This window comes from Eucalyptus grandis, chromosome 8 (genome assembly GCF_016545825.1).
Source record: "Eucalyptus grandis isolate ANBG69807.140 chromosome 8, ASM1654582v1, whole genome shotgun sequence".
NCBI lineage: Eukaryota > Viridiplantae > Streptophyta > Magnoliopsida > Myrtales > Myrtaceae > Eucalyptus > Eucalyptus grandis.
Window position 1 is genome coordinate 48,480,590 of NC_052619.1, and position 11,026 is coordinate 48,491,615.

General features: G+C 39.3%; 1 pseudogene; it reads left to right on the forward strand.

Moving 5' to 3' along the window:
- Positions 1-3,298: 3,298 nt before the first annotated feature.
- LOC104417375 lies at positions 3,299-9,680 on the forward strand (annotated as a pseudogene).
- The last annotated feature ends 1,346 nt before the right edge of the window (positions 9,681-11,026 follow it).

The following is an 11,026-nucleotide window of genomic DNA, read 5'->3' on the forward strand; positions in this document are numbered from 1 at the left end:
TAGGGCATTCTGGGCACGTCATTACATGTTAGGATTGCATATTATAGGTTTAGATAATTTCTTCTAGATAGATTGCATGATTTTTTTTAGAAATATCATGTGTACGTCATATAGAATTAGGTCATTTGGTTAATTTAGATTGCATTTAATTATTGCATTTCTTTAGGAATTATTTACTCATGTCATATAGTTTAGGTCATGTTGCTATGTCATATTATTTCATGTTAGATTATTAGCATGCATTGCACAACTCTCATTAAATAAAGTGAAAACAAAAATTAAGTGATTACGTGTCAATTAGAAATCATATCTAGGACTGTTGATGTAAATTCTGATCTAACAACGCAGATGCTTTCGTTACTATGAGGTAAGTTTTGCAATTTAGGGTGCATTTGGTAACGTTTTTGTTTAAAAATTGTTCTAGGAAACAGAAATAGAAAAAGTGTTTCTGTTCAGGGGAACAATTTTGAACAAAAAAAACGCGTTTGGTAACTGTATAAAATTTCTGTTTCTGAAATAGAAAAAGAACAGAAACACGTTTGGTAACTGTACAAATTTTTGTTTACGGAATAGAAAAAGAATAGAAACACGTTTGGTAACTGCACAAAATTTATGTTCCAATTTGTTTTTCAAGTGTTTTTTTTTAATAAAATGTAAACTTGGTATTAAATTATCATTCTCATGAAATGCTCATCAATTTAATTATGTTCATAGTAAGTGAAAACAAACATTCTAAACATGATCATATTTGCTTACTTGGAAGAAAATTTTTTAAGTTTGTACCAAAATTTTCCCAATTGTTTTTTTTAATAAAGTGTAAACTTGGTTTTGAATTCTCATTATCATAAAATGCTCATCAATTTAATTTTGTTCATGGTGAGTAAAGTCAAACATTCTGAACATGGTTATAAGTGCATACTTCAAAGAAAATTTTATAAATAAACTTTGTACCAAATTTTTGCACGTGCCTTTTCTTTAAATAAAGTATAAACTTGGTATTGCATTATCACTTTAATGAAATGCTCATCAATTTAATTTTGTTCATGGTGGGTGAAGACAAACATTCTGAACATGATCATGTGTATACTTGGAACAAAATTTCGTAAGTAAAATTTGTACAATAAGAGCTAGCTAAAAGAAGAATATCTTATAGATCTCTACATAGACCCTTTCATACATAACATCACAATAATGAAGTAATAGAGTTCATTGTTCAACTTCATCACATTGAATTTGATAAGTGAGTACTTAAAAACAAAATTACAGGAGACAATAGGTCATGGAGTTGCTATAAAAAACAAAAATACTATCAAATAGACTGGAGGTCCTCTCCAAACATACATTTCCAACTTTCGGCTTTGATATTGCTTCAACAGTTGCTGATTCTGCTTCCTGCATTGAGCCACAAATCGAAGTTAGCAGGACGATGGAACCATTGAATCCACGCCAACTCTCTAAAATTATGCACAATCAAGCATCACATGTTGGCACTTGTACCATGTACTCTTCAAAGAGATGATTCATTGACAATGGTGTCAACTTGCACACGAGTAACAAGATAATCAGCCAAGCTTAAATGTGTTCAGTTCAAAAGCTCTTTTGCTGCAGTCTAAGCACGGATTGGTCGAGATTACTTTAACATCAAGGCCAATCAATTGAGAATGTTACAAAAGTCAAGGAGTCAAGGGGAAGTTGGACTATAAGGGGACACATGGTAATGCATAAGAAGATTAAGAGTGTGCAGTTTCAATCATAGAGCAAACATAGATATTATCGGGAGCAGTCTTAATGTTGTGAGGACAAGAGTGTACAGTTTCAATAGTGATGGATCAAATGTAAATAGTTCAGTTTATCAAACTACGGCAAAAAATCACAATACAACTCTTGCACAAAACGAAAATCTGGCGCAACTAATCGGCCATTGGACACCAACCCCCTAAAAAGAAGAAGTTCCTAGAAGCTCCAACCACAATCAACCACTTTTTTCTACTGGTGTTACAAATAAATATCATGGGAGATTAATCTATAATGAGAAAAAAATACTAAAAGTTCACACAAAAAGGAATTTATGCATCAAGAAAGAGTTGACAGTCAAACACAGAATGCTCCAATGCACAAGAAAACCCTATTATTAATAATGATCCATATGTCCCTTTGCAGCCAAGGATTATAAGAACATACCTTGAGAGTATGCTGATCAGATGCAGGATGGGCAAGAATGAATACACGGTCTATCAAAACAATAGCGGCTCTTTCCCAAGACTCTTCCGGGAACCTATGCTCGACACAAGGATAAGAAAATTTAAAATACACGACATTAGCACATATAACTTAAACAATGGACTAGTCGGAGAAATCAAAAGCATTCTTGGTATATGCAACTCTTCCCTACATGACAAGCACTCCTTACACAGCCTTGCATATTCGACCCACCAGTCTATATAGTAACCATCAAAACCATCCGTAGGACATGCTTCAGATCAACAACCAAAATAATTCAAGTCTATAGTGTACTTTTGACTAAAGTCCTTATGTTAGCATTTCAAAACATGCAACACGTCTCCACATATGCAACATGCAAAAACATGTCTCGGCATGTGCAAGAGTCAAAAAATTTCTATAAGTTTTCAGCTTGCAGTAGTTCACAAGTTTTCCCATTCATTATGTTCGAATCAACATAAAAGCCTAACATTTTCATAAGCCAATGCTCATTCAACACTATGGTCACACGACAGCTCAAAATTTTGTTTAATAAATTTTTTTTCGATCTGAAATTTGAAGAAGGCAATACATTATTATAGGCACATTTGACATCAAACAAATCTATGAGTTTAGCCAATATCTTAATAAATGGAGCTCTATGTAGGAGAAAAGAGACTCCTTCCCAAAATTCCCAAAGCTAAATCCAAATTACTGCGAATATTATGTGATTAGTTCGTATCCAAAGTAGAAAATTCAACCAAGCAAGTCGCCCCTCCCCCTCGAGACCAATTCTTGCATGAATTGCTAAAGATCCAATTAGTCCAAAAAAGAGGGGGAGGGATTAGTTGCAAATCTTTGATTCTATCTCTAATCTTCTTCACCCCTTCACATGTCAATAACTAGAATGAAAAAAAGGGAATGTCAATGCTCGTTGCTGCTCACGCTCGAGCGAGCTGCGAGCGAGCAGAGCAGCGACCGTCTGCTCGCTCGAGCAGGCAAGCAAGCGGGCCTTGCTCTGCTCTGCAGCGAGCGGCGGAGGCTCGCTGCAACCAAACTTTCGATCTAGGGCATCGTTGCTCACCAAATCTGGGCGAGCATGCTCGTCCAGATCTCGGCGAGCGAGATGAGCCGCTACCGCAAATGCGGCGAGCAACGGTGCCTAGATCGGGCGATGGCTGGTCGGAGCTCGAGCCGCTCGAGCTCCGGCCAGCCATTGTCCAGATCTGTGAGGGCCTCGTCAATCGGTGAAGAAGAGGAGTGAGCGAGGTTCACTGGTGAAGGAGCGGCGGATGTCGGCGCGGAGAGGACGACGGTGGAGAAGCCGGATGGTCTCAAGACAGAGGCGGCTGTCGGCACCAGAGAGTGGGAGGCGCCGAAGAAGGCGACGGTGGAGAAGATGGAGGAGGAGAGGCTGCGGTGTTCGAAGGAATGACCAAGAAATAGAAAAGAAAAACGAGAGTTATGTTTTTGTTCCTCTTTTGTTCTTCAATTGTGTTTCAAAAATAAGAAACATAATTTTTTTGTTTCTTATTTATGTTCTACATTTGTTCCTGGGAACAAAAGAACAAAAAAGGAATAAAAACGCGCCCAAACGCGTTTGTTTCTTTTTGTTCCCAGGAACAGAAAAACAAAAAAAGTGTTTAGAAACATAAAAAAAGAACAAAAACAAACGCAGCCTTATTCATCGTTTTCTTGGATGTTAAATTGGTGGTTTGCGCACCCGTATGATCACCTCACATATTAGAGAAATAGATTTAAAATCAATTCGAATTGCCTGCAAAAACATTTTTGAAATTAAAAGAGAAAGGTACCGAAATGGCGTTAGAGAAATCTAGAGTAACCAAGTCCCCGAACTCATAAATCTCTAGTTCGTAGGAGTAAAGTAAATCTCTCATTACTTTACTTGGGTTTCTCGACCCACCAAAAATAGATTAGTGACAACTCCTAATTGAAAATCAATTGCTTGTTAAGAACTTGAACTTAAGTCACGAATTGGTATGGGCTTGGTAGAGCTCGAGTTAAGTCTAGGCTTAACAATCCCTAGCCAAACCCTAGATGATTCACCCGAAAATTTGGTCGCAACAATGGGTCCAGAGATTGGTTGACCTTGATACTCAAGACCATTCATGATTTCTGTAAAACGACTAAACATGTCAGTGATAGATTCTCATGGTTTCATCTTGAAGGCTTCATATTGACCGAGTAGAATATTGATTCTGGTTTCTTTTACTCGATCAGTTCCTTCATAGGTGATGTGCAGTCTATCCCAAACTTCTTTAGTTGTTTCACAAGAAGATATTCTGTTATATTCAGTAGGAGATAATACACAATATAAGGAATAAATTGCTTTTACATCAAGAGCTTGTCTCTTGGTTATCTCTTCTTGAGTCATCTCGCTAGCTTCAACAGCTTCTTTTCCCCTTTCTGAGACTGTTGTAGCTTTAGGAATGATTCCTTTGTCTACCACATCCCATTCCAGAGGATCTTTCGATCTTGGGAATACTTTCATCTTGTTTTTCCATATGCTATATTCCTTTCCATCAAAATAAGGTGGTCCGGTGTTACTTTGCCCTTCAACCAAACCTAGAGCCAACATACTAGCCATGGATCGTTAACTCTTCAGTAAAAGCACTTCAATTTAAATGAGTACACGGGCTCTGATACCAATTGAAAGTGCTAGTATGTGCACCTAAAGGGGGGTGAATAGGTGCGAAAATAAATTTTGCAAAATATAGTGTAAAACTTTACTTTTAACCTGAGTCTGGTTAACAGTAGACTTTGAAGAAGAAATTAAAATCTAACAATTAAATAGAGTTACGGACAAAGTAAAAGAGTTAAGGGAAGAGAATAAGAACACAAGGTTTATGGTGGTTTGGCTTAATCCAATTCTACGTCCACTTTCCCGCACTGACAGCCCACCGACTGGATTCCACTATGAATCAAAAGAGTCGTTACAGTATCACGTCCTTGATTCCACAGTGTAGAGACTCTGCTACACTTCCTCAATGCCTCACAAATATATAAACTCTCTTTTGAGTACAAATTTACGCTCAACAATGAATCAGCAAAGAACAAGGAGTTTCAGACTTTAGAATTTATTTATCGCGCACACACTCAAATAACTAGAGCATCTTCCTTATATACTCATTTATGCCTTCATAACTGTTGGCACATTCCAAAGGAGTTCTTCCAATCTACCCATTGGACATAATCAAATTAGGGAAATCTCAAGTTACGTGACAATAGCCCACTAATCATGCTCGCACATACAATCAGGATCTAGGTTTCCATAATAGAACCTTTCAAGTATGCTTCGCCATTCAACGGATCCAAATTATTCGAATTAATTTCAAAACAAATAATAGATCTTGAGATGCTATCTCTAGCCGTGAGATCTTTTTTAGCCACTCGAATCAAATCTTTAAAGAAATACTCAATTTCTGGATGTCTTCTTCGTCGGTCTAGAAACTGTCAATGAGAGCAGACTTTAAATCTTGAGTCTGGCGGTCTGGTGGTCTTCAGACTTTCACGATAGAGTTTGCAAGTCTTCAGACTAGACTGATGGAAACTTTTTGTCAGCTTCAAAACAAATAAGGAAGTTTTCTCCAACACAAGTGACCGAGTTCCTTCATTTCAAGGAAGAACTTGTCGATGGAAAGTAAGTCTTTCTTTTTTCATATTTGGCTTTTAGCACCACATGGATGCTAGCATACTTTGCTTTTGTTGGAAGGACTGTAGGTCACTTGAATTTGTGGATTGTTGGCAGTCACAGCATTACATCATGAGATCTATAATATGCAAATGAATGCCTTTTACTCTGCTGTAGTTTGAATGGAAACTTTGTGCTTGAATTGGACTTTGAGCCATTCACCGCCCAATTTCCCCACCTAACTCTTTCGAAGTCCATTGGAAATGGAGTGGAGTTCCTCAACCGCCACCTTTCAGCAAAGCTCTTCCATGACAAGGAGAGCTTGCACCCTCTGCTTGAGTTCCTTCAAGTTCATTGCTACATAGAAAAGGTAAGCCCATGGGCAGATAACACTCATCTCATTCTCTCGGATCTACTTCTTATGCACCGCGTGTATCACTCAATTGTATTAACAAGATTGTGTAAATGACAACTCAAAGGAAACATTGTGAAATTCACATAACTTCATGACTGTTGAAAGGACAGTTCAGAGTTGCTCATATTTTAGATGCATGGACTAAATCCTTTTTTTTTTTTCACAAACAATTACTTGAGACTCATTTATGCTGATCGTGATGCGAGAACATGATGGTCAACACAGGAATTCAAAATGTCTTCTCGCTCCAACATGTCTGAGGAAGGCGAGAGGAGTACCTCTCGCCCTCAAACCCGAGACACCTTACTCTCGGTTCGAGCACAAGTTTCAGGAAATTGGGCTAGAGAGGCTGAGGCGACAACGCAAGCGTGTGCTTGAAATGATCGAGAATTTCTTGGGAAGAATCCCCATGGTCTTTAATGTTGTTATCATGTTGCCTCACGGTTACTTTGCTCAAGATGATGTCCTTGGATATCCCGATACGGGTGGCCAGGTATTTTGATTTAGCATCTCTTGCCAGTATTTCTACATGCAATTCCATCATCATGCGTTGTTCACATTTTGTAGGTCGTGTACATCTTGGACCAAGTTCGTGCAATGGAGCGCGAGATGCTTCACCGTATCAAACGACAAGGGCTGGATATTACTCCTCGGATCCTCATCGTAGGTTCTTGCTTTTTTACTGCTATTGGAATAGTTTTTTTGTTGGCCAATCCTACTAACTCGTTATGTTTATTTTGTGTCTTGCCCCTTTTGGCTGCAGGTCACTCGTCTTCTTCACGTGCGGTAGGAACCACGTGCAACCGAGCGTCTTGAAAAGGTTTTGGAACAGAATGCTCCCACATTCTTGAGTTCCCTTTAGAACGGAGAAAGGGATGGTGCGAAAGTGGATTTCACGATTTGAAGTGTGGCCTTACTTGGAAACATACACTGAGGTATATTAGCTCATAAGATTATACTTTGCGAGGATTTCTTGTTGACATTCCAATCTTTCGTAATATGAAGACTAACCTTATCTTCTCTCATCGGGATTTCACCAATGAAATTCTTTGGAGAACTACAAGGCAAGCCCGATCGATCATCGGCAATTACGGTGATGGTAACATTGTTGCTTCTTTGCTGGCCCATAAGTTGGGCGGATGCGCGGGTTTGTCCCTTCCTAGTTTTACTCTCTATAGTGGCACTATTAGTTTCTTCGATTTATTATGCGGTGCACGATAGCTCATGCCCTTGAGAAGACCAAATACCCAGAATCGACATCTTTTGGAAAAGTTCGAGGAAAAATATCATTTCTCTTGCCGGTTTACAGCGAGATCTCATAGCCATGAACCACACCGACTTTATAATCACCAGCATCTTCCAGGAGATTGCCGGAAGGTAACTGATCTTTCTTTCAGATGTGGATTCATGCTAAAATGCTCCTCCATCCACAGCAATGTGCTAAATTGCTCATATAATTATATGTTTTCAGCAAGGACACGGTTGGGCAATACGAGAGTCACACCGCTTTTACACTTCCTGGACTGTACCGAGTTGTCCATGGCATTGATGTTTCGATCCCAAATTCAACATCGTGTCGCCGGGGAGGCTGATATGAGCATTTATTTCTCCTACACGGAGGAGAAGCGGAGGTTGAAATCTTTCCATGCTGAGATCAAAGAACTTCTGTTTAGCGATGTGGAGAACAAGGAATTTTTGTGAGTTTTGGAGTTTTTTCCCCTCCCATTCGGACTTGGACCTACATTAGCATCCTGTGTTTTGAATGATAATGTTCAAGCTCAAACAAAAGCTGACATGGATGTGTTGGTTAATGTCAAAACAGATGCGTATTGAAGGACGGAACAAGCCAATCTTGTTCACCATGGCAAGCTGGACCGTGTCAAGAACTCGGGGGCTGGTTGAGTGGTACGGAAAGAACACCCGCCTGAGAGAGCTGGTCAACTTGGTTGTGGTCGGTGGTGACCAGAGGAAGGAATCTAAGGACTTGGAAGAGCAAGCCGAGATGAAAAAATGTACGGGTTGATTGAGACGTACAATTTGAATGGCCAGTTCAGGTGGATCTCCTCCTAGATGAACTGGGTGAGGAACGGAGAGCTTTACCGGTACTTCTGCGACATGAGGGGAGCATTTGTGCAGCCCGCTCTCTACGAGGCTTTTGGACTGACCGTGGTGGAGGCCATGGCATGTGGATTGCCGACCTTTGCAACTTGCAAAGGCGGTCCTGCTGAGATCATTGTGCACGACAAGTCTGGATTCCACATTGATCCTTATCACGAGGATCAGGCAGCGGAGATCCTCGCGGACTTCTTCAAGAAGTGCAAGGTGGACCCGAGCCACTGAGACAAGATCTCACAGTGGGCGATGCAGAGAATCGAGGAGAAGTAAGGACCGGGATTCTTGTTAGGTTCAATCTTTGATAGGGAAAAAGAGCAGATTTCAACTTGTTCAAGAAACAAGTGGGTAACATGTGGTGCTTTGCTTTTGGCAGGTATACATGGCAAATTTACTCTGAGAGGCTACTCCGAGAGGCTGCTCAACTTGACGGTGGTGTATGGCTTCTGGAAGCACGTCTCGAATCTCGACCGTCTCGAGAGCCGCCGCTACCTGGAAATGTTCTATGTCCTTTTTCTTTTGCTTTTCTTTTTGCAACTGCTTTCGTCAATCTTTCTTTTGCTTCTTTCTGCTATGAATGTATGTTGGGTTAGGTTCTTCAAAAAGTCAATTCAATGAAATTTCCTTCTTCTTTTCCCCATTGTCCCCTCAATTTACCTGTCGTCTTCCACTTGTAAGTTCACGTTCAACCACTTTTCCTTCGCTTTTAAGCTAGCAATGTGCATCCAAATGTGTTACTCGGATCAGCGACGGTGAGTCCATTGGATATAGCACAAGACTATCCCAAAAAAAAAAAAAAAATTACCGAGGCAAAATAAGTCTTTTAAAATAAATCACAAGGAAAACTTTTATACCGGAATTGACTGTTTGTTCCAATCAGCTGTACACATCTGACGTATGGAGAGAGGACAATCAATACAAAAGAACGAGAGGTGGAGAGAGCTCGTACCGTACAATTTAATGTTGATTCTGTTATTTATACACGAATTGGCACAACACGCTCTGTCAAAATTGCCTTCTATTTCTGAGGTATTCTATTTCTATCTACACCTTCATGAGTAAAGGAAGAAAAAAACCGGCGGAGGCTAAAACCATCTCCCATTACCGATGCGCCTACTCAGAAGTAGAATGCAGAGAGTTTCATACCCTCCAAGTCATGCATCAATCCACTAGTCATGTAGCTACTTCCGTATGGGTCTTGTAAGTTCCTTTTTCATGACGGCTTCTCTTGGATAGAACATAATTGCCAGCAACCAAGAGAATGTAAGGCCAACTATCCCGCTGAATGGTTGGAAAGGATGAGTCCCCGTTATCCAAAGGAGGAAATTGGGGTTGTAGATCAAAAAGCCACCTGATTGGAGAGTGTAACTTGAGACTAATATCCCTGCACGGAGCTCAATTGGAACACAGAGGCTACCTTCACTTAAAAACACCCTTGGCGTGCATGTATGTGTGTGTGGGTATATATACACACACATATTAAAATAGATCATAAATATGTTTTTTAATCCATAAGATGATAGGCTGAGTTATTATATACATTAATTATATTTAAAAAATAGGTTATAAATAGATTTAAATATAACATTGGTGTTAAATGTGTTATAAATATGTTTATAACTTACTTAAATCAAATCTATCTCTATGACTTTTTCTTCATTCTCTCTCGCCCTCATTTGATATTGCGTTCACTCACTCCACACTCTTACTCTAATTTGGGTATAATTTTTTCTAGATTGGGTTAAATATGAAATATTTTAACAATATGAGTTGGATTGGATATGAGCCAGATTAGGTACAAGTCCTTAGATTTGTATTATATGGAAACGAGTCAAAACATGTTAAATGGTTCTATTTTTGGTTCGACTTGGCCTATCCGTCTGACGGGTCTAATACAAGAGGGAGTATTTTTGTTTTTTTGGAATAAGAATTTATAATTCTAGCCTCACAATTATTTGAATTTTGAGGGGTCCACATGCTAAGCATGTGTTTACAACTATCACTCCATAAACACTAGGTAGGATACTATGGGTAATCAGTTGCCGGTTCGAGTTAGTTTCACCTAGGAATTGGGAATCAAATCGGGAGAACCAGTGCCTAGTTTTTGGGACTGAGAATTAGATCAGGATAATTAGTTCCTAGTTTTTGGGACCATGGACCAGACCGGTTGGTCTTGGGATCGAGAATCGAATTGAATTGACCAGTTCGATCCAATGGAACCTATCACTTAGCAAAAAAAAATTAATTTTTTTTAAAAGGTACTAGAGTTGTCACTATTTTTAAGAAATCGAAAAAAATGAGTAAATCACCAGTTCCATTTTTATGGAACCGGAAACTAGATCATTACCCCCATAAACCAAACCAGATTGGTTGGTCTAGTCTAGTTCGAGCTGTTCTCAATTCGGTCGATCCATTATGCTCACTCCTATAAAATACTATTTAACCAAAAGATACGTAAATTAGATCAACAGGCCATTTCATCTGGCAATATAAAAGTGATTTTGGCAGTCTAGGGACGCTCTATTCTTCGGGCTTAAGCAAGGAAGTCGGCAGATGATTTTGTGCTAAAAAGCAAAAGGTGATCAGTGTAAATTCACTTGCCCATCTGCAAGAGTCATTTGTAGTGGGCCAAGGCAAAGATAAATTTA